This window comes from Apteryx mantelli, chromosome 13, assembly GCF_036417845.1.
Source record: "Apteryx mantelli isolate bAptMan1 chromosome 13, bAptMan1.hap1, whole genome shotgun sequence".
In the NCBI taxonomy this organism is placed as follows: domain Eukaryota; kingdom Metazoa; phylum Chordata; class Aves; order Apterygiformes; family Apterygidae; genus Apteryx; species Apteryx mantelli.
In genome coordinates this window covers 4,446,631-4,470,835 of record NC_089990.1, presented here as the reverse complement: position 1 = coordinate 4,470,835, position 24,205 = coordinate 4,446,631, and the positions used below count along the sequence as shown (strand labels likewise).

At 43.9% G+C, this 24,205-nt stretch overlaps 1 protein-coding gene across 2 annotated transcripts in view; it reads right to left on the bottom strand.

Moving 5' to 3' along the window:
- Positions 1–23,047, bottom strand: part of HTR2C (5-hydroxytryptamine receptor 2C) — an 82,676-nt gene extending 59,629 nt beyond the window's left edge. For both annotated transcript variants that reach the window (XM_067303977.1, XM_067303978.1), the window contains exon 1: positions 22,967–23,047. The gene's annotated coding sequence lies outside the window, so the exon portion shown is untranslated. The remainder of the gene's footprint in view (positions 1–22,966) is intronic.
- Positions 23,048–24,205: the final 1,158 nt, after the last annotated feature.

The following is a 24,205-nucleotide window of genomic DNA, read 5'->3' as shown; positions in this document are numbered from 1 at the left end:
AATTTCAGTAAACAAGCCTTATGCTTCCTATCAGCCTTCCACCAGAACGCTGTTTGCAGGCGCCCCCAAAATAAGATCATGTATTGCCGATAGTGAGTGTTAAAGTTTGCAGGACTCCACGACGCTGCTCCTGGCTTTGGTGCATCCTGGGCACTTCCCGGTCCTGCAGGGCTGCATTTGCAGCCGGGGAAGGTCAGTCTCTAGGATGAGTCAGATCAGGGCAAGTTTCTCCTACAACATCACAGGGTTTGCTCAGACAAGTAACAAAGAAGTTTTCAGCATTGTAAGACGGTGACTAACCACCCTTGGGCAGCGAGAAGCATCCACGGTGCAGGTCTCCTGTTGGCCAGCTCTGAGCTATCTGCAGCAGGAGGGGACGTTGGGGCACGAGAAGGCTGCTATTGCATAGGAAAACACGCTTTTTCATCTGCTGAATGTCACAGAAACTTCACGTGAGCCAAGGAGCAATAGTCTGTACAAACAAACTCAGCACTCGCATAGTTTGTGCTGCAAGCCTCCTAAAACAGAAGGGGTTTTGACGTTCCCAATCCTTTTGCCTGCAGATGCTGTTTTGGTGATTAGCTGAACACATTTCCTTACCCGTGAGAGACTGCCCCGTTTCAGACAGCAAATCAGTTCCTGTTGCCAGCATCACAACAGAAATTTAAGTGAAAGACAAGACTAAGTTATAAACACAAAAAACAACAACGCGTAAATCCTAACTTTCTATCTTTTTAGAAAAGCTTACCGCATTAAGGCAGAGAGGTTGACAAAATAAGCAGATGGGACTGCGCTATATTAACCCAGCCGGCTACCGTGCCTGATCGCATCTTCCCCCAAAACAAGCAGCTGATTGCATAATTTTTTTTTCTATATTGCTGTTAAGATGGAAGACAGGCTCTCAATGAAATAAAAGGCACACGCATACTACCTAGGCAAAGCTACAATCTTAAACAATTCTTCTGGACAAGACAAGGAAATGGAAGGTCTTTTAAAAACATATTTCTACCTATTTCCTTGCTCGGAGAAATGTAATTTAGAAGATCTCTTTATCAATACAGACAGCATGAAGCATGGTTACTCTGATGTACTTCACACAGAGTTATCAAAACAAAGCCATGCATACTCAGACGTGCCTGTCATGCTGATTTTTCTGAGCTACAGTCTAATTTTTGAGTAGCACTGGCTGTGCACTAAAGTGTCTTCCTCTCTTGCCCCATGCTTCAATGCGCTTCACTTGCAGAGTTAATACAATGATAGCAAAAAAAACATCGGGGACTTCCTCTGTGCCAGGAGCATCTCTTACCTTGGGGGACTCTGCAATGTTTATGAGATCTTCCCCAAAACATGAAGCTCTGCACTGCTTGGAAGCTTAAGACAGCCAAAACCAGACTCTCCTGGGCCCTACCAGAATGGTTTGCCATTGAAAATCAAGATTTCTTCCCAATTTACCACCATCCAGCTAAGGCTGGAAGGTAGTAACTAATATACATATATACATATGTATATGTACACACACACTTTTATACGTACATGCATGTACATGTATATATATGCAGCACACCAGGTGCTTCCTTGGTCCTTCCCAGCACTTCCCCCACCTGCCTAGGAACATCCCACCCTGGGGCTGAGTCTTTCTGTAAGGGGAGACCATCCCCAGGGTGGGATGTGACCTGACACCCTCATTCCTTGCTGTACAACACCGCACACCAGCAGCGACCCTCTGCACAGCTGATGGGAGAAAAGACGGGGTGCAATCATGAAATGAATGAAAACAGAATTTTTCACCCATCCTTTCCCAGTGATGGCTATAACCTCAGGAAGCATGAGGCTTCTTCCAAAAGAAACATGGCATAGCTGCTATAATTTGTCTTCACAGCCCACAGAATTAGACAGAAAATACACATAAGAAGAGGACATCTCCACTATACATTCCTGCATGCTAGAAGAGCGCCCTGGGCTGAAAGGACAATACTGCAAATCGTCTCAAGGGCTGAAGCATCAGCTGACGAGCCACAAGTTGTGTTTCTCTACAAGGCTTGTGGATTTTCTTCATCTTTGGCCAGTTCTCCAGCTTCTGCAACAGGAAAAAGTTTCCCTTTGCCCTATACAGAGGAACGGGCTTCTGCTAGCATGAATAAGCCCATGGATGACTGCAGGAAGGTTTTCCAAGTTGTCCCATAAAATCCCTACAATATACATCAGCAGCTAGAACTCCTGAAGACCCCTTCCCACTGTTGCTCAGTTGCAACTATTTCTTGCTCAGTGTCAGTGATACATTGCTACCCTCCACACTCAGACACACACAGTTTTGGTTGCTGCACATGGTTTCTTTTAGAAGACACTGGTGACAGCCATTAGTGCAAAACAGAGAGAAGTTTACTCCAAAGAATGCATCCAAGCTCTTTTACTAAATGCAGCAGAATTCCAACAAGAGGCGACTCCTCTGATCAATGAACCGTTGCGTTAAAACCCACTCTTAGCTTTCCCCTGGGACTCAACTACCTGCCCCTTGCCTTCCTGCCATCTCCTCAGTTTCTCTAGTTCTCTGCCCCTGTCTTGCAGGTGCAATAAATAGAGTTAATAAAACAGCTACTCTTGCACATAACTTCCTCCAGGCCACCACACAGGCTGTATGTTGTGGGGAGACCATCACTGCTCCAGGCAGCTTGTTCTGCAAAGAAGCCTCATGGATCATCCCAGTCTCGTCCAACCCATTCCTTGCGCTGCTGAATAGAAGAGACCCACGTTTTAAAGGATAGCCATAATTATATGCCCAACCAATAACAATTTCATTAGAAATACAGAAATAGTTGGGAAATTGCAGGTCAAAGGCATTTCTGTGAATATACTAAGCTGTGGTTTTAGTTAACCAGCTTCTTACCTGCAGAATTTGGGGTTCTTCAAAACACAGAAACTAAGGCCAGCCCAGAGCAAGTGAAGAAACAGCGACTGTAGCCCTTTATCCTTTCTGACTTTAAAAATAACCTTCTCCCCATCTGAAGATGCTAGGCATCACTGCTCAGTGGTCTCCACACTGAGGCCTGGATGCCTTTGGGTATGGAGCTAATTTCCCAGCACGTTAGGGCATTTCATCAGGGTGTCACTACACTGAAATGGGAGTTAGGCCATTTAAGCCTTCATTAAAGGAATTTTTTGAATCCATTAGGTTTTCTCCTTAGTACAAAGGGATGAAAACAGAGGTACGAACAAAGTAATTGCTAACTTCTAAAAGTGTGAAAGGGCTCAGTTCTGCTACATCTGCTTAATGACTAGCAAAGATTGTTTATTTTCTCATATGCTGTTGGGCCATAAAAACTGTGTCTTATGTATGCTTGAAAAAAATTAATCTGTTTTATCTCGACACCTCTGATAAATTCTGGCTGCATAGCAATGGTGTTTACTTGTAGTGCTTGCAAATGGTAAAATGCAATGAAGAGAATATTTAATACTAGCATTGGTTGGGAACAGTTCCACAAAACTTTTTTCTTGCAAAAAAAGTGTGTTAAGGTAAAATAGAAACTTTTGGGGGGAATCAGTTTTGACGAATTTCTCAAAAGACAAGTACTGGGGACAAATATAGAGAAAATTTCACTTCTACATTTTGAAAACAGTTAACTGCTGAAATTTGAAATAACTTTTTCACTTTGACATTTAACATAGTAGCAGCACAAAGAATTTTATATCAAAATTATACAGAAATGAAAGATTTCAAGATATCAAAATGGCTTAATTGACCCAAACTTATTTCTTGTTGGGATTTTTAGTTCACTTATTTTTATTTGACATTTTTACATTTTCTGGAATATCAGGCAGAAAAAAATTGGACTCTTCATTAACAGTTGCGGGCTAAAAAAGCCGTCTTCCACCTAGCACTAGTTCTGCTGTTCGGCTAGAATTACAAGAAAGGGACACCATGTTACTGTCCGGACCTAACAACCTCCTCTATCATGTTAGGATAAAAATGTGTGAACATCAACCACATGGAATACAAGTTCATTGTTCTTCTACTCCTAATGAACTGCTCAAAGAATGCAACATAATTAAACCTTCAAAAGAAACTACTACTCAACCAGAGACACCAAAAAAGCTCCGTTCTTTGGCTGGCACCCATCTCTGCAAATGCTGTCACAACAGTCTCCAAACTGTCACTTCAGCAACTGCCCCACACAGGAAAAACATATTTCTTCTAATTAGCCAAAATTCTAGCTCCATGTTTGAAGAGTATAATTTGATCTTTTCTCTAGAGATTCATTAACCACTTGAGTTTAATTATTAACATTTGGTCTAAAATTCACTAAATTAACCACCAATTGGGTGAGCACAGCTACAGCTTTGGCAAGATGACACCTATGGCCGTGGTACGTGGGCACACTGCTATGGGAGGTGGTCACCGTCCAGGTCAGTCCAACAAACTCATCTGGACGGTGACAGATGTAGCTTCTCTCCCTGGTCTGCTACTGACTCCCTGGATGACGACTTTGGGCAGGTTACTTCTCTTCGGGACTCCTTTCCCTTTCCTTCCTATATCTATTTAGGATAGTCAGGCCACGAATTGTTTGGAGCAGAGACTGGTCCCCCCCTCCCCTCCCTGTATCCTACCATATTTAATGAAGTGCCCAATGGGGCCACAGTCAAGAAGTCCTTCCCATGCACGAGGCTGGCCCTGGGAGCAGAAAATGCCTCGGGATCCATCTCAGGAGACATCGTGGCCTCTGCCTTGTGCCAGGCACCAAGCCATAGCTCTGGAGCTTTTCCCAAGAACAGACCCAAACATCCATGTGCTGGAAACGTACTCCTGGCATCATGTCTGGTAAAGCAGAGCTCCAACAGATGAGAAAGAATTCATATAACAGCTCCTCTGCCTCGGCAGCACTTAATGTCAGGGTTCCTCATGCTAGAGCTCCTGCAGGGTCCGGAGCAGCAAGGAACCTGCTAAAAGCCCCGAATCTTCTGGGATAAAACTGAATGATAGTGATTCCTCAATGGAAGTCTTTCAAAGAAACAGAAACCATGATTTATTCAGAAACAAGCACATTTTCAAACAGTGTTGCAAATACTGAATGCACAGACGCAGGCTGCCGCTTGGTCTCAGTTGCAAAACGCATGAGTTACAGCCCTCCGAATCTCAGGCGACAGGACCTATAAATCCTCCTGCGGGAACAGCGCTGCAGCCTGGATCGAGGATGCCTAGAAAGCGTGGCCAAACAAAAGACGCAAATAAATGACCTCAGTACTGAGTACTGACATCAGTCGATCATCGATCATCACTCAACGTTGATCTCAGTATTGACATCACCAACGATTACGAAGTAAATCCTGAACTCAAACTGCCACTGACCTCTGTGAGGCTGGGACAACCTCAGCTATTCCAGTGACTCATGCTAGAGGAAGGAGCACAAGGTCATAGATTTTTATTCCGAGTCTGACTGAAATACTAAGATAAGAGGTCCGTATGACATTCAGAAAATGGGGAAAGGAATCCTTCCCTTCTTCCCCCTCAGAATAAATCCAGGAAAGCTATGAAGTGGTACAGTGGTTACAGAGTACTGGAAACTCCCTTTTTTGAATGCAAACTGTGTTTTTGAGGAGACCAGGCTACTGAAAAATGTCATCAGAAAACCATTTTGTCTCAAAAGCTCTTCAATGTTATGTTAAAAAAAAAAGCAAACTGTTCCTTTTTGGTTTAAAGCAGGAACAGGCAAGCTCATATGGCTTCTCTTAAAAATAAACAGACACAAAGCTCTATGTTTTTTCTGTCTCCTGGGGACGATTTCTGATAGCATCCATGGGCAAGTACCTTTGTGTGACGGCATCTATAGGATTTACTGAGTCCTTTCAAATTCTCCAGCTGGTATTTGCTGCAGTGTTTTGGATATGTAGAAGTGTTCAAAACTCTCCAAAAAAGCTGAACCACTCTAGCATCAGCGCTCTGGGATTTGGATGCTAACTCTAGCATGTTGGCTTCATAGCAAAGAAACCTAACAAAAGTTACTTTTTGTTATCAGATTTGGTAAGCTTAAGCAGCTTTTAAAGGCAGTGACATCAAAGCAGCTAGCTAGAAAATAAGCCTTTCCGAGCTTCCAGTGTTGTAAGACATTTTCAGATGAATAAAGGTATAAACTTAACGCAAGATCTTCTATATGCACTGTGATACCAGCCTGCATGAAACTCAGACGCTTTTGTTAGTTTTGCATTTGGTAAATTCAGGCATAACAACTCCTAAGGTCCTTTGGCTCTTACAAACAGGTATGATTGACAGTCTCTAAATGCTGTGCTTTTCATAACAACCATGATTGACAGCCCCTTGGTGGATAGCCCAGGCAGCCTAACAATGCTATTGTTCTCTAATAATTACCTGATAATTTTTTTTTTTTTAATGTATTGCTGTTAGTTATGGTTCAACTAAGTAAGAGTTGTCAGAACTTTTCAAAAGTTGATTTAACTAGCACCAATTTCTGGCTTGCTTCTCTATGAGTCTGATCCTGCGGTAGTGCTGGGACTGCAGATGCTATTGGCCAAGGTGTATTGTCTGTTGCTCTATCTGGAATCGATGCTTTCCTGGGAAAACAGCAAGCGTTAAAGCCCAAATATGCAATGATCCATGTGTACTTGTTGCCATTTTGGCATTTATCACTCACACAGGTTTTGTACATAGAGAAATGTTTCTTCACTTAACAGTCCCTAGAGCACAAGAATATAGCAAGTTTATACGCATCTAAGGCCAGAGACTTGCCTAGGATTTGCATGCCTGTATCTGAGCTTAGTTCAGCACAGTTTATTCCTTCCAAGCTGCTCGAGATAGCAGCTTGTTTAGCGTGTGCTGAAGAAATAATTGAGATTTTCTGTCTTACAGAAAGGTCATTCTCCAGAATCCTCTGTCGGGGGACTGACTTGTGTGAATCACTAGCAGAAAATCATGAGCCAGTAGGGTCACTTTACTGAGTATTTTTGGTATCTGCAAAATAAATTTAATTACATTCTTTTTATGTGAAACGAGTCAACTGTCACACTGTATACTGGAGAACGATAATCCTAGTTAGAAAGCGCTCAACCCCGTTACCCTTGTACTAGGCATAAATCCAAGCTCTCACACTTCTGAAATTTGAAGGTGTACCTTTTTCATCTCTGTCTTGGTTTTCAGATAGGATGGAAGCAATCAGGTCAGAAAAACAAAATCCCACTTCTCAGATTTCCAGCTGAGGAAGACTCAAAAAAAAAAAAAAAATCCCAAGAATCCTATGCATTTTTGCACTCCTATAAAAATCAAACATGGAAAACCAGCTTGGCGTTGTATGAAATGTTCCTCTCAAATCAAAGGAATATTGGGAATGAACCCTATTTTGGGTGGCTAGTTTGCCAACTACAAGCCACACCGCCTATTTCTGAAACTTTGTGAATGTTTTTGCTCGAGTCTGTTGGAAAGATGATAAAAGCCAGCTGCCTTACAAGAACAGCAAGAAAGGATAAAAGGCTAAAATCTTGACCCTTCAGGGCTAAAAAGCACCTACTAAGTTTTTTCTCTAGGTTTCCTTTTAAGGAGAATTCCCCTGCTCAGCAATAGGCAGCCAATACCAACAGGCTTCGTTTTTGTATGGCACATGAGGAATGCATTGGCTTGACACGGCAGAAAGATGAACAAACAAGAAGTCAGTCTGGGAACACTGACCAAGAGAGACTCCTCTTTGCAATGGTTCTTCTCATCTTTGAGGATAGGTATTACATACCTGTAAAGACTGGGGAATACTTGAAAAGTGTGGTCTGTCATTAGAAGTACATTCGCCAGTTACTCTTAAAAAGACCAACAGAGGAAAAAGTCCTCAAAGAAGAAAGCATGCTCAGTCCAGGTCTTTCCCAACACTTCCAGCTCTGCACTGGGATGCTGAAAATAGTAACTAGGTATCTGGAAGATGGAAGCTGAGTGTCCGTCTAGGATTTTGCCTTCTGAAACCCAAACTGTGGGCCTTAAGCGCTGTTATGTAGTTGACCCATTGGGCTGTATATCCAAGAACTGGTCTGAAGAAGCTTGGCCTCTGCACCAATGTACACTATCCATCAGCAAGCGCTCTGCAGAGCTGGGGCTTGGATTTGCATACATAGCAGCGTAATATGAAGTTTCTCATTCACATTTATTGCAAATGCAAGCAAGTACACAATGCACAGATTGTACAGCCAAATGGGCTAATTCTGCTCAAAAACATTTGTTCACAGAGATTTAGGGTCTATGGAGGGGCCAGCTGAACAGTTGGGCCTTTCTTCCATGTTAATTTGCTTTCCAGTACTCCTGAACATTACCGGCATATTTACAGAACTGGCCATTTCAACACTGTATTATATATGGCCCTGACCCCAACCCCTAATTATTCACAGAACTCGTTCCGTTATCGAGCATTTTTCTCATATTGTAAACATACCAGGCATTTCATAAAGGCTGTTTTCAGATTGATAAATTGCATATAGAATGATAGCGAGGTAATGAATCATTGCAACGACAGTGCACTGGCTGCCTACCGATAAAGCGGAAACTACTCATCGCGTACTAGATACAAAGCAGAGGCCAAAAAATGCAACCACCTGTACCTTATGCAAACACCATGAGCAAGGGCTCAGAACTGCCTCTCACAGATCCCAATTCAAGTGCATCTCTGACCCTCTCTGTGGAGGACTTCCAGGATGCCCTACTGAGGTCTCAACAACCCATTACCTCCGGCTCAGGTTCAGAGACTCCTGTAATCCGGTGCATAACTTTGGCACGCCCGAGGTCTGTTTGGCACCTAAAGTTCTGTTCCTTCCGATGCAGTACCAGTCACCAGCCAAGCCCTGTTGGTCACCAAAAAGCATGTCCGAGAACAGAATAACCTCCTTACAGGTAAATTCATCACACCCATTCCCACAGTGAGGCGGGTCACATTTTTACAGCCAGCCCTTCTTATCTCTGGCTGCCTCGGCCTCCCCAAATAAAGCAGGTCAGCTCTTTACAGTTTCACGTCTCTTGTCACAGCATCAGGCTCAGGGCTGTTTCAGCAACCCCACCTCCTGAAGTTACTCTGCTCCGCATAGATGGAAATAAATTTTGGACTAGAGAGAAGGCAGGGAGGATCCATGTTTAGTCCCTGCTCAAAGGACCACTTACACATTTCACATATTCATACAGTAACTTCTGCTTTAAACAGTAATTGCTCTTATGTGGGTGATGGGCTCAAATCCTCTGCTCGGATGTCCCTCTGCATGAATACATGGCACCAAATCCCCACAAGCAACAGTGCAAGAGCCAACTGACTTGCAGCCTGTTACGTGCACCGTGCTGGAACATGCAACTCGCTACCACAGCCCAGGCTCTTTCTTTGCAATAGTTGAACATTTAAGCACAAGAGGACGTGCAAATGTGCACGGTCCCTCCAGTTGCACCTATCCCAACTGTCAGCAGCAAGAAAGAAGTTCCCAAACAGGTGAGGGCAACTTGTTTCTCTGCTAAGGCACAGGAACGTGTGGGAAACAGGCACTGCAACACCAGCTACATGCATCTGGAACAGATACTGGTTTGCAGGGAGTAACATTCCCCCAGGGCTGAGCAGCCTCTTGTGGATATAAATACTGATAATCTTCAAGGCAGCTGGAATCCTTCTGGTGCTTTACATGAGGTTCCCAGACACATGCCCTGCCAGACACCTTGTCTCATGGATCCTATCGTTCCTACACTTCACAGACGTGTAGTTAGTCTCAGGGCAATTTCTGCTACATGAAGGAGTAAGATGAAGATAGTATTTAATGTATTTTTAGGCTCAGAAATGAGGAACAGAAGCCATATAAACAGCCAGTTCTTTGCAGGTCACCAGCTGTCCATGGACAAGATGAAGAAAATCCTACACGTGGAAGAAGTGTTCACACCACCTAACAGCTCATCTCAAACAGCTACATATTTACAGTATGTGCTGTACTAGATATATTGAACTAAGACAGACTAATGCTCACTTTTGAGGTTGCTTTTCTGCAGTGGGATAAGCTTTTCCTTTGGCTTTGGCTTTGTTTCAGTTCATTTGTCTCATCCCTCTCCCATCAGTTCTACCCAGCAATCCCGTAAAACCCAGACGAAACTCCAGAGAACAAGCAATTAGGCAAATTTATCATTTCTCACTAGATACAAGTTAATGATTCATCTAAGTTTATTCAGTTTGTTCATGGTCCTCACAGGAGTTTGATGACCCTGAGTTTCACTTCAAATTCATAACAGAGAAATCTTTAGCACTATTTTATGTTTCACTGAAAAAACCTGAGCACTCAGTTAAGGCAATCTTAAATTTTGACTAAGTTACTTTCATCATCTCTAATTGTTACTTTACCAATAGATGTGCTTCTAGCATCCTCTTCTCATTCATGTTTCTTTACAATCATATTCTAAAACCAGATGCTAATGATTTAGAACTTAATCAAGTTCCAATTTCACTGATCATTTATGAGATCAGCTAAATCAGTTTTGCTTAGAATTATAGGCTTAGTTACAGAAAACAGATTCTTCTCTTCATTAAAAATGTTAAGCTAGCTAAGACTAATACACTAAATTTAATCTCTGATCGATGTATGAATATATCACTAATAAGTGATCTCAAACTGGCAAGAAAATGCTTAATTCTAGACATACCCTTTTAATTCAAAATTAAACAAATACAGCAAAAGCAAATTGTGCTACTGAATACAACAGAACCTGGGAAATTACACTAAATCATTTTAACATTTCAGAGTCAGCACTGGGATCAGCCTAGTTTTATATCTTCACAAGTGATGCGCATTATGAACATATTGACCATGTCCACAAACGCATTTAATCCTCTGGTTACACTTCCTGGCCTCTCTTCCGTGCGAGGGCAGACTAGATAACCGCAACGCTATCTTCCGATACCACGTCTTTGAAACGGCACCTCCTTGCTCTTGGTTCTCCTAAATCCGAAGCAGCTCTGCAGAGAACGAGCTGGCAGAGCCTGCAGTTAGGGAGCCAAGCGCCCCAGCTGGAGCGGCGGCAGCCCGTGCTCCCGGCTCTGGCGTCTCCCGCCTCGCTCCCCGTGCTGGCTATCACTCACAGCAAGAGCGCGGTTTCTGCCGGCGGCAAGATCGCGCCGCTCGCTCTCCGCTGGTTAGCGCTCGACTGTTCGATCCACGCTCCTCTGCTGCAGCTCGCTGAGGAAGGCCGAGTAATTTGGGCCTTTCAGTCAGGCTAAATCCTGTCGTCATTAAGAACAGGAACACATTGCCGTTTTCTTGGTTGCTGTGGACCATTTTTCTAGCCTCAGGGTTTGGGGGCATTTGGGCAAAGTGGAGGAGAAGAGAGCAACGACATTATTTCTGTCCCATTTCCAGGCAGGGTGGCAGAGCGCCAAGCAGTTCTTCCGCAAAGCCAGTTGATTCACGCTCCTCTCCAGGCCTAACGTCCTCGCGAGGAGCTGTCAGAGGGCAGCCAAAACAGCGCGGCCGCTTCGCCTCCCCGCCAGACCCCGAGCTACGAGGCCGCCCGGCTTCAACCCCGCGCAAGCCCAGAGCGCCGGCGCACAGCGAGCGACCCTCGCCGCAGCTCGGACTGCGCCCGGGAGCGCGCGAACCAGCTGGTGGCCGCTGTAAATCAAGGCGACCGATCGGCTCGTCTCCGCGTCTCCACGAAACTCGAGGCACCGCCGCTGAACCGTGCCGCCCGCCGAGAGCCCGGGCGAAGCGGCGTTCCCACAGGAGCCTCGGCACGTCCTGCTTTAAGCCGGGCTTGAAAGCACTTAGATACCTGACCCCCGGCCGGAGCCACACCAGCAGCCAAAACGGGAGGGGAAGACGCAGCAAAGCCAAGAACACAGCCTGGATTTTTCATTTTTTCCAGTTTTAGAAAGCAGCTTGCGCCAGATGCAGACAGATAGGAGACTATAATTTAGACACGCTCTTTCCTTAGGTGAACTAGTCCGCCTGACCCTATCTCAAAGCATCCTGAAGACGCCAAACCACTGGCGTATCTTTGCATGCTGCGGAAAAATTCTGCAGAAACCGTGACAGCTAATTTAGCTAGACTCCTTCGTTACAAGTGCTTACACAGCATCTCAATTATCCGAGGTGTCTCAAACAGCCTTTCAGTCATACAGTGCCTGCATAGCACTGGTAAGCTCAGTTATATTCAATTTACAAGTAGATAAACCAAGACATGCTGTCTTGGAAAAAAGATCTGAGAGCAGGAGCACAGCAAACCCCAGCTGGGTTCACTCCCATTCTGCAGCTGCAGAAAGCGTGCACTGCGCGCTCCTAAAGTTTGCAAGCTTTTCGCTGCAACTACGAGAGCAAAGCGTACCCTTTTTATACAAACTTGAACTCTTTGGTAACCACACGACTTGCCAGGCGAGCAGTAGCAAAAGAAAAGGCAAAAAAAAAAAAAAAAGATAGTTGGGAATGCATTTCACAGAACTCTTATGCTTCAGTGCTGCTACGGCAGATATATGTGGGAAAATATGACTTATTTGCTGAGGCAAATATCAATAGTATAGTTAAAACCCCCATATGAGAAAGCAGTTAGTGAAGCATTCTCTCTTCTTCAGGAGGTCCTTGATGCTAACATCATCCACTAAATCCAATTACTCCAGATTTTGAGAAGCTGTGACTGTTAGCACCAATTTTACCAAGAGAGGAAGAGAATATTCTTGCTCATACCCCGAAGTTCCTGAGCCACCAGCAGGGACAGGAGAGTAATCGGGATGAACCTCCGATCTCAGCCAGTATGGCAATTTTTTATGGTGCTAAATTCAATCAAGCTCATTCCTTGCTCTCAAGCCTTGAAATGGCTGTTAGGGAAAAAAAAAAATTACCATAGGACAATTCGTCCATTTTTGTTAATGAATACTGTACTTAGCTGAAATTTCTTTCCTCCTCAGAACTGCAAGAACTATTGCATTTTTGCACCATGTTTAAAGGCTCGAGGACCATTTCTACTGTGAATTTAAAGCAATTGTAATGTCTGAGACGGTTTCTTCAATGCTCGTAACAGAATTCAAATTAAAAGCAACAACCAGGAGACACGATGCTAAGCACTTCTGCCTGAGGCAGAATTGATATATTAGCTAAAGGATAAGGTGGAACACATCGTACCTCAGGAAATTTATTTGCTGTGAAACACATTAAGACTGTCAACAACTTGGCTTGGATGTTCACAGCATGATACACAAAAACAAAATCTTTGCAGTGCCGCAGTAAGCAATAAAACTTGGCTTTTTACACCGACAGTAACAGCATGGAGGGAAAAGGGATCTGGCCAACACCTAAAATCAAAAAGTTCCTGGGTTGGAATCACGAGGGAATAAATTCTATAGATTTTTGCGATGCAAAAGGTCCGATTAGATCAGGTTTAGGTTTTCTCCCGGCATGAGAAACTACTGTTTGACGCTGCTGCTTATAATCTGTTACCACTGCTCTTCATCTCCCTCCCTCGCCTGTGCGCAGGCGCAACACACGCCTACAACACCGTCCCCGCGCACGTCCCGACCGCCCCGGGGACCGACAGGAGCCCTTCGGCCCTGCGGGGCTCCAGATGCACGGAGCGAGAACGGGCACGAATCCGAGCTCTGCCGCGAAGGCGGCTCAAAGCTTCATCAATCAAAAGAAACCTTGTAGAGCAAATTGGGGCTTGACTGCATCGTGTAATTAACCAAAACATCTATTCTACAGTAATTATTTGGTATTCCAGGACACAACTTGCTTGTTCTACTTAAATTAAAGCGACATCAAAGTAAGAAAGAATCAAGGCCTAAATACAAATGCAATAGGTTATAAACTCATTAAATGGCACATTTTCTATGCAGGAGAATAAAATTTGCTGCCAAGTCGCATGGAATATTACTAAATTGGAGGCAAGAGGAGCATTCAGAAAGGATCTGCATAGGTAAAAGGGACATCATCCATAGTTAAAACAGCCACAATTTATATGGTATGTGAACCATTAAGTTCATGACAGCAGTATACAACTGACTGCCCAAAGCTAGAATAAATTTCTCTCCTTAGGAAATGCAATACATAACTGTCAATCCCAAAGGTTTTATATTTTCCCATGCTAAAGCTAGGAGAGTAGCCACCACCAGTGACAGGCTGCTAAACTGAAAAAACCCTCTAAAGCAAGCAAAAGATGGTACTTCTTCAAGAAATGCCATGTTAAAAACGACTGGACTCACTGCCAAAGAACGTCATGAATAACTAAATTTTAGATGAGTCTAAAAAAGCAATTAAAACAAAATAATGGCAGAAAAATCCATTCAGGGCTATTAAACAGGGTAATCCCAGATCTGGCTCAGGAAGTCCCGAAGCAGAAATTGCAGGAGTGTGGAAGATAACAGGGGCGAGCACTGTGTGCTTGCCCTCGGCGCAGCGCTCCTGCCCTGGTAGCTTCTACTAGCTGCTGCTGGAGGCATGGTGCTGGGCTGGGTGGACCTTTGGTCTGACCCAGCACAGTCACTCATGTGTTAAGCATTCACAAAAGATGCCCAAGTCAATATTGCGCTGCTTTAATACACAAACAGCCAGATGTGGCTCTTGCATACCCTAAGGAAGTCAAGGGAAAAGGCATACCTGCTACCTAGGGGTAGAGTTCACCACCGCCGAACAAAAGCCCACTCTGGATATGCGAACAATATCACAGCAGCTTTTTACTACTATATCCAAACCATTATGCTAAAAATTTCACCAGCAGAAATTAGTGCACGCAGTGGATGACAGGGTTTTTTATTCCCCATTTTGTTTTAAAGAAACTACACATACTCCTTGAAACCAGAACAAAATCAAAACTGTCAGTTATAACAATAACTTCATTTATCACATACAGCCATACCCTGCCACCCCTAGGTCAAGAAGCTTCATTTCCTGATAAGAGGAGCAAGTCCAAATCCCCAGTCTGAATGCGACAAATGATGCTTGGAGATCACAAGATGAAGCTCAGGCTCTGCTGGAAATCTGTTGGGACCAGCGCCATGGGAAACCACGCAGCCTGTTCTCTACCTGGTTTGACTCCCTTACAAAAAGGGCTGGCGAAAGAAGAACAATCCATACTGCCGAGCGTGATTTTTCTCACTGCTCAATAGTTGAACGCCTTTGAAGCTTATCGTCCCCATTGTTTACGTCTTACTGACCTTGGAAAAAGAAATAGAGATAACAGAAGCAGAATACTAAAAGGATTAATGCTTTTTTTATCCCACTATTGGGAAGTTGATTAAAAGCACATATCCTTTCACAGACTACTCTGGGCATTAACATCCTCATCTCTCTTCTTACAACAGGTCACGGGGGGATATTAAATGTAGCCTTAAGCACTGAATACTCTTCACTTCCAGCACTGGTGTCCTTCTCATGGCAAAGGTCATAAGAAGTTGTCTCTCTTTGTCCAGAAGTCCCTTTTGACTCTTACAAAACAATAACATGGCTTTTCATCAGAAAATGTCACTGGCTGCCTAAAAAGCCAAAGAATGACATTGGGTGATGGATGGTTGCACAAGCAGCTGCAACTTCCATCAAAGAATTTGAACCAGATGTCTCATCTGAGATCAGCCCCACGAGCCGCTCCACCCGGTGGCAGCGGGAAGCTGCATGGGCTGGCTCTGCCCCCTCGACGCTTCCCCGGCTGAGCGACAACGCAGAGCCAAAATAGCTGTATGAGAACCTCTCTGGGCTGGACGTACCCCCTCATATTTTTACAAAACCAGACAAAGGACACTGAACAAAGTCTGAGGATATTGGCTTCAGGATTTTCCCACAATAATAGTGAGTAGTCTTCTAACGCCATGCCTCACATAGCTACCAGCTGCTCTGGTGTGAGATATGGTCACCTAAAGTCATCTCCTGTCATGTGGAAATGGCAACGGATGAACCATGATTACATTCACTCAATGGAAAATAGATGCTCCCTAAGCCAAGAAGAGGTCAGAAGGGGAAAACATGCTCCCAGTCTCTCCGGCCTGTTCAAAGCGCCAGCTACAAAACCAGGGTGTACAAGAATGGGTTAAAGTGGTCATCTTGCCAAGCACCTGAACACCCTCATTGCATGGTCACACATCTCCTTGAATGGAGCAGTTGTTTCACACACCTGCTCTGCGTTGTCATGCACCTGCTGGAGCACCAGGCCAATATGGTGTTTACGGGAGGATGAGAGCAGACCGTCACATGGACACAAATAACTCACAGCAGCTGAAGCTCTTTTCTCTCCTGCCATCTACCTCTATTCTTAACAGATCACTGCTTTCATGAAAGAATCCCCCACAAGGTTACCGAGCACCGCGAGCCAGCGTCATCGCTCAAAATAAAACAGGGCAAGGGTCAACCGTTTTTCTGCTGTTATTGGCCCAAAAAAAGGAGGGAGCGCCCTGCTTGCTGGCAGTCATTACACAACAGAGAGAACCCATCTCCCTGCAGCCTGAAATGCTTGTGGGTGTCAGGAGAAGCTAAGAATAACCCAGGAAAAGCCTCCTGAAAGGTAGGCTAAGAAGCGAGCTGAAAACGTGGCTACTCTCAGAAACATCTCTCAAGACACTGTAAACCCTAGCTTCAGCTTAAAAATACCCTCGTGCAACCTATAATATAAGGCTGCAGACTGTAACCGTCTCGTGGCATTACAATTACTCATTAATCTGTCCAGGAGCTGTTAAAACAAGCAGAGGGAAGTGGACATCAGTAACAGTAATTACATGTCTGTCCATATAGGATACGTTAGAGTTGCAAAGCTTAAGAAAATAGGTAGGCGGCCTCCCAGAAGCCACAGCAGGACCGTCAGGCCAGAGCTTTGTCCCCTCCCGCTCATTACAGGGAGTTATAAAGGCTATGGCAGCATTTTAAATCCTGCTTATACAACAAGCTTTTTTTTTTTTTCCTTTTTTTTTCTTTTTTTTTTTGGCAGCTTTTCTTAAAACAGCTACAAAAATCTGCAAACATATCTGGCAGAGAAAGCAGGTCTGCATTAGCACCGATTTGGAAGGAGAGCTGGACAATTTAAAAAAAAATTAAAAAGACCAACAATAACAAAAAAAAAACCAACCCAAAACCTAATTAGGATGTAACAGGGCCCTTCTAGAGTCAGGAAGATACTAGGGAAGAAAGAAAGAAGAGACAAGACCTGAATGACAATTTCACAAACTCTCATTAGTTCTCTTAAGAGAAATGTGTAATTCTGTAAACTAATGAAAGTTTGTGAAAGTCAGGATTACTGATTATTTCCTGAAATAATGCTGAAACTTTGGGGCAGTCCATTAGCTAAATTAGTACTTAAAGTGTACATACAGGTCAGGATTCAATTTGAGATGAATGATTAGCTCTTCCGAGACATGCAGAACAAACTTGGTATCAAGATCTTCAGGATAAATGTAATAATTCTGATTTTGGTCCCACTTACTCTAAGCACAATGGACTCGCAGCAAGAGAAAAACTGAGAGAACAAGATTAGAAGCAAGCCCAGGAAATAAAAAGTCATATCAAGTGAAAATCTGGCCTTTGGTTTGTTGCATTTGAATTTTTGCAAATGGCTAAATGGTGTCTAGAGAACTGAGGATAAGGGTTTTCAAAAAATAAAATAAAATCTAATTTTAATTAAAAATGTCTTTCAAAAGAAAATTTAACATGTAATTTAATGTACTCACTGTCCCAAACAAAAGGTCAATAATCTTTTACATTCATATAACTGCCCAAAACACAACTGAATATACCGGATGCATTAAAGCCTCTAATACCAGCTAGAAACAAGAACTACAGAAACTGGATTTAGATGAAAATGTCTTTTTTGCAAGTCACCAGATATTGGTTTCTTGCAACATTTATTGAAATACCTGTAGGTAACAGGAGCTTTTTAGTTTCAAAGTGGCTGCAAAGAGTTTCAATGAAAAATATTTACAGGAAAAAAGACGAAGCATTTTTATGCTCAGCATAAAAAGCAACAGTCTTTGCAATGGAGCAAAAAGACCTCCTCTTCTCAGAGAAATAAAGCGTTGTAAATGCCGAGCACACTAGTCGTCCCAGCCTTCTCAATGATCTAGTTGATAAGGCTCCTCTACAGGCAGGGAGCTAAAACTAAGCAAGGGCGCAGCACTAACCTGAAATTGCTAATTCTCAGTAGCCCACTTGCAGACACTATGGTTTGGGCCAAAAAAAAAAAAAGCACTTTTAAGCATTTAGCTCATCTTTTTTCAAAGTAGTCAAGCAACAGGTATTCTGCAACTATTTTCTTCATAAACTCTTAAAAAGACAAAAGAGAAACTACAGATCCGTACTGCTGAGCCCGGTAACAGATCAAGGGAGACGAACGGGGTCTGACAGGGTGTTTCTGGTATCATTTATTGAGCTGGGTACTTGGGACAAGTCAGGAGGACTGTGATTTCTCTGGCAACATGCTTATCGTACCTAGGATCTGATCTCTGGCCAAGCTGAGCGCTGCCCAGATTCCCTGAAGACTAAACCTAGACGTTTTGGGGTCTGAAGGCAGGACCACCTTTGTTCTGCTCCTCCCTAATAACACAGCTGATACCTAGTGATAATAAAGAAACCGGCAAACCTGTGGGCGTTACTCAGAGGGAAAGAAAAGGGATTAGCATTTCCAGCTTGCTTAGGTTCCCTAGAAACACTGTTTTCGTACCACCATTGCTTGGCAGAATACAGCAGACTTTGCGTGATGAAACAGCTAATGGTGGACCAACATTAGGCATAGCCTGAGAATGGGATGGGAACAGAGAAGGAACCTCAGATCAATGCCACAAGCCACAAAAACGGGTTGTGTGGACAAATAAGCAATAAATATGCTATTATGTTTTGCTGGGTTTTTTTATCATTGCATTCATCCATCCTCTTGAATGGAAAAGGAAATTCCCCCCAAAAAGTGACCATTATTTTCCTTTGGGTTTAATTAGCGACTCTCAGACTGGCCAGAAGTTTTCAGCCTGATTCCACTAATGCAGGAGGACTGGATGCATTTTTCACAGGATGTTGGAAAGCCTGTTCTTCATGTTTCCAAACTTGTGATGCTGCAAGAAGTTGCCCCAGCCAATTTCCATATTGAGATTCCTTCAACTACAATTGCTTTAGAAAAGTCCAAGCCATTTTTTAATTTTTTTTTGTAGTCTTTTCTTTTCTCTCTCTCTTTCTTTTTCCAGGACAAAACTAATGAGCAATAAGTAACTAGAAGCGAGCCGAAGAAACTACAATTTGTCCCTATTAACCAGGCCTATCTAATGTTGTGGCACTTGGCTTTAACCATCACTCTTGGCTGTTGAAATTTGAGCCTCAAATTGCTGGTGCCCAGTTTGATCTGCATAGAAGTTAACCATACAAGGCACAGTGAACTGCAAAGAGTTATGGACAGAGTTTTAATATTCACAAAAAACTGACTTCAAACTTTTTAGCAATCACGTTTTAAGAAAATTTGCTGCAAGTCTAGGAATAACAAAGTCATCATCTTGCACAGTTCTGACTAGATACAAAACCTGCTTAGACTCTGGCTCCAGGTTTCAGACCGAATCAGAAAGAGGACATGAGTTTGACAGGCATGTTTTGAATTCAAGGAAATTAATTTTTTTCCAAAAATTATCAACCCACATCTGTATACAAATCTATAAATAGTTCTTGATAGAATAACATGTTGATTAAGTCATCAAACAAAACGCTCCCTGGCACTGGTAGCAGCAAAGCAGCAGCTGTTTCTAAGAGCAATTGTATGTCAAGTGAAAAAGCTGGCAAGCTTGAAGTTAACATTAGCTACCTGATCAAGTTATCTCTTTCAGTGGCAAGAAATGTAGAGTCAGCAGGAATTTTGCTACTTGAAGTACACAGAAGGAAAGGAACCTCTGCCTTTGAATTCATTATTTAATACACTTGATGCAACCCTTATGTTCGCAATCTGTAGCTACACTGAGAAACATAAGTGATCCAAAACCTCTGAAGACCTTAATCATTACAGAACACGCAGGAGGAACTTGTTGACAACAGCAGCAGTTATTTAAATCTGCTGGCACTTTCAGAGACAAATAGCTCTGTATGAAATCCAGCTGGAGGTAGCTTCCCTTGCTCTTGGTCTCTGAACACTGATATCAGGACATCCTACACCCTGCGGGGCAGCTGATAAATCACGTGGATGGATCCCTCCTGCCCAACCAACCCTAGAGGAAGGAAAGCTTCCTCATCTGCTGCGATGGACCCAAGTGCCAGCAAGGGCTATCTGACCCTACCGTGCAGCATCCTTTGCCTGGGGCAGACGAGTGACACCAGGGATGGGAAGGTGGAGGGGATGCAAGGAAAAGAGAGGCTCCTTGGGTGTTTGCCCAGAGCCGGGGTGGGGGGGGGGGGAGTGGAAGAAACCAAAGTTGCTCACATTACATCTTAAATACAAGGTATTTTAAAACTAGGGTAAGACACTATTTTTTATGACAAGCCGCCACGTCATTTTCAGAGATGATCAGTGCATGGGAGAAACGTGGTATTCAAGATAAGCTCAACATGAGATGTCCATGTTTCCCTGCTCAACACAAGGAGAGCACGCCAGTAGGTTAGGAGGGCTTTTTTGCTCCCAAGAGAAGCATGGAACAATTCTACTGCAATCATCCGAAGGGCTAAATACTCCTTCGGAAAGGACCTACAAGGTTCTTCAAAACCTTTATTCTCAAAGGCATTTTTACTGCTAGACAGCAACTCTAACCACAACCAAACTGCTGGAATTCTCATGGAAATACCCTCTCCAAAACCACAAATCTTCACTATCAAAATCTGCAAGCAATAATGGGCCAGTGCTGTCAAGGCTTTTTTTTTGTTTTTTATGTCTCCCCCAGAAAGTTACTTTCTCATGAATTCTTAGACAAATTCTCACAAATAATTCCCATCTCTGCCAGGAGAGGAGAAACAAATGTTTTCCATGAGAGGAACTTGCATAACAGCCTCTGCATCCTCCCTAATGCCGTTTCTGGAATAAACATCTTTAAGTTTGTTCTTCAGTTGACTAGCTCAAATACTAGGAATCTCTCAAAGCACGTGGTAAGAGTCTGCCTTTTGAAGCGTTCACTGCTGCCAATGCCAGCAAAACCAGCACCTGTGCACATGCTGGGTGAAATACATCCCATCTCTACCCGAATCAGAGGAGGACATGCCGAAGCACTCCCAGCAGGACTCCAGCCTTCACAGGTCTCCCATCGCCTGTGAGATCCCCAGGGTACTGTCCTGGGTCCTCTGTCTCCCTGCTACTGGCACTGTTCAAAACATCCTCCGAAATTAGGACCTACTGGGTTTTAGCCTGTAAAGCTTCAGATCAGTTTTCTGGAGTACAAGGGATTGGGGTAGTACCTTAAAAATCAAGAAGCTTAAAGAGAAGCCTGTGAAAAGGAGAAAAACAATTTTTGCCATAATTTTCTAGATTAAGCCTACAGGAGCTTTCATGAAGCTAGTAAAAATCTTCCAGATGAACCTTTAAGGCTCATCAACCCAAAAATGATTTCATTTCTGCTCCCTCCTCAGTAATACTGTTCAAAAAACAATGCTGAAAATAACAAAGCTGCCAGCAATGCCAGTCCCCCCGTGAAAGGCACCTAAAGGCCCTATATGCCTACAGGCAACAGCGGGGCTCCTCAAGGCACGTCACTATTTATGCTCTCGAAATACGTTAAAAAACTGATGACCAAAACAAAACCAAAGTTAAAAACATCACAACCAAAACCTTCACATTAACATTGCAACTACGGGCCAGCACATCCTTCACTTTGCATTTTTGTAGTATTTTTACTCCAAATTTTCTGTTTGCCAGTAAACTTTTCAAGGCAGTGTCTCCTGTGTCTGTGTAGTATCTGCCATCATGGAACCTTACCGTTGGGAAGGAACAGAAACCATCACATAAGTGAATGCAGTCTGTTAAATGTGCATTCAAGAACATAAATATTTTCTCATTTGCAAAAAGAATGGGAAGAAACTATATGGTAAGTGCCTGAAGTTTGAGATTGGAAAATAAGTTACTGCTGACTTCAAGAAAGTCAGTCATTATATATATATCTGTATAACAGAACACAGACATTTTTGGCTAGCAAACCAGAGACTGAAGCACATACGCAGAGGAACAGAAGCACGTTTCCCATCCGCCTCAGGTGGAGAGACGCGCTCTGCACATTGACAGCGCTCCCAAATGGTTTTAGCGGTATCGTTTTGCAGGGAAACCCTCAGACGACAAAGAGGAAACATCTGCTCAAAGCCCAGCACAACGTCCAGCGCCAATCTCGTATTGCAGAGCGTTTCTAACACAGCACCACAGGAGAGGATGCAAAGAGAGCTCAGTCCTGTAGGCAGCGTAAGAACCGCTGTCAATGAGGGGAAGTCATTTTCAGCATGATTGCGACAAGATGCTTGCAATTACTACGCTGGCAACTTTTCCAAATGGGTTGGTTTAGAGACAGGTCTCTCGCACTGATTACGAAGTTATTTTCTTTATAAAGGTCTGTAAGTGCCTCTGCATTCCAGATGAATAGCCCGAGGTCACTTGGCTCAGAGCACTAATCCCCTCAGGTTCACCTTGGACACCAATGAGATTGATGAAGAGCAAACTTCTCCGAATACGAACCCAGCATTGCTTTGGCTGACGCGAATGCTTTAGGTAAGGTGCCCATCAACGTAAAACAACATAGCAGACACAGCAGAACTGGGGCTAATCAGAAGTTAAAGAGCCAAAAGCAGTATTGCTGATAAAGTCTTTAAACCAAATAAACCTGCCTAAACAGAGTCTTAGGATCACCTCCTCTGGGAGCGCTGCCTTGCTCCCACAGAAGCAAATTAAGAGCAGGAGGTTGAAGCCCTTTCTCAAGCAGGTCAACGCAACCGCACGGCCACTGCTGGCCTTCAGGGCTGCCCTCTCCTCCTCACCTTCCCCCCAGGCCCAGAGGAGCTGCGCTGGAAAGGGGCAGCTTTTTTCAGCCAAACACACGGTGATACCTTCACCCAGCACTTACTGACCAACACTTACTTTTTTCTTGCAAGAGGACACATGTGCTCAGGGAAGGAGGCTCTTTGCAGCGGGCTGCACATCTGGTGCTTGTCAGAAGGCACCGCTTCCAGGGACTGCGGCACGGGGACGCATCCGGGGAGTGGGGCGAGTATCTCGTGCTCACGCTGGACCTAGATGCCGTTTTCCATCAGCCTTTGCTAGGTCTGAAAAGGCCCAGGCAGCATGCCGGAAAACCACAGAGTTTGGCCCCGCCAGTAGCTGCTCCGAAGAGGATCCGGGGCTGGGGTACGGTCACAGGCGGAGGAAGTCCGTCCTGGCTGCGAGTCGGGCTCTTGCTAGCATCCCTGCAGCGGGCTCGCTTCGACACGCTCCGCGCTTGGGGACGGCACAGAGCCGAGCTGCTCACCAGCGGGGAATTACAGCATCGCCAGGGAGCCCTTTGGAAGAAAAGGGAGCGAGAGAGGAATGAAGAACACTGTCCATCCTCTAAATTTAAACCAATCTGTGGCTTGTGCATGGTAACTTTCAAAAACCCCATTAAATCTGTCCATTGGTTAAAAACCTATTAATTTGGATGACTTGGTCAGCTGTGGTTTACTCAGAATTTGTCGTGGTTTTAGTATTTTGTGATCAGACATAATTATGGGTAGTTTAAACCCTGCAACTCCAGTCAAAAACTGCCAGCAATTAACAGCTTCAGATTTGAACAACTTTAGACATGGAAACACCCGAGAGCACTCACACCACTCAACTTCACTTGTTTCTTTTGTCTGTTTTACAACTAAATTTCTTCTCCCAGTTAAACCAACACAAGCTCACGCTCATTGGAATTGCTTCTCTGCAAACACAACTAGCCAATACGCTCTAGGCAATAAGCTTTAACCTGTCACCAAAGTTTTTGAGAGATCAGACCTGTAAACATTGACTTCAGTAATTAAAGTAGCAAACGTGGCAAATGAGCAGACGGGAATAATACCATATTTCTGTGCAGCAGGGAGCAGGGGATCTGCAAGCACCAGCGGAGTAGCAAAGCCGCGATAATTTGACATATTGGGTTGCAGCACCCCCAGGCCAGGGAAGTAAATAATCTGAGTCACCCATGAATGGAAACAAATGTAAAAGGTCATAAAAAACCCCCTACTAAACTGATGAAATTAAACAAATACATTAATTATTTAAAACCTCTAAGAACAGCAGAGTTGAATTTTACAGTAATGGGATCAGATGTCTTTGGAAAACGCCCTTCGGTAACCCAAC